The sequence below is a fragment of the Acanthisitta chloris genome, unplaced genomic scaffold (genome assembly GCF_000695815.1).
Source record: "Acanthisitta chloris isolate BGI_N310 unplaced genomic scaffold, ASM69581v1 scaffold21736, whole genome shotgun sequence".
Taxonomy (NCBI): domain Eukaryota; kingdom Metazoa; phylum Chordata; class Aves; order Passeriformes; family Acanthisittidae; genus Acanthisitta; species Acanthisitta chloris.
Genome location: NW_008679019.1, coordinates 19,104 through 19,537, shown reverse-complemented (window position 1 = coordinate 19,537; position 434 = coordinate 19,104). Strand labels below are relative to the sequence as shown.

Sequence of the window (434 nt, the reverse complement as noted above, 5' to 3'; positions counted from 1 at the left end):
GTAGGTGTCCCTGCCCAGGGCAGGGGGTTGGCACTGGATCATCTTTAAGCTCCATTCCAACCCCTTAACATTCTATGATACTATGAACCTGTGATGGAGGCGACAGCTATGGGATGTCAAGGGGCCTGGAGAGGAGCAGCCCCAGCCCAGGGGGTGCTGGCCGAGCATCACCTGCAGCCTGGGGTGAAGCAGGGCCAAGCCCAGGTGCCAAGTGGGCCCAGGGGAGCTGTGTGCCCCCCCGGTGAGCCCAAGATGGGGATGTTTGTTGCCCACAGAGTCCATCCAGCAGCTGACACCCTGTGAGCATGCACGGCTGTACCCACGGGAGGTACCTCCAGGACCCTCACCCGTGGGCGATGGCCACGTGCCCCAGTGTGATGAGGAGGGTCGGTACCGACCCCTGCAGTGCCATGGCAGCCCTTGGCACTGCTGGC

General features: G+C 63.1%; 1 protein-coding gene across 1 annotated transcript in view; it reads left to right on the top strand.

The window, feature by feature from the left end:
* The window catches only part of NID2 (nidogen 2 (osteonidogen)), a 16,156-nt gene that overhangs the window by 10,100 nt on the left and 5,622 nt on the right, over positions 1 to 434 (top strand).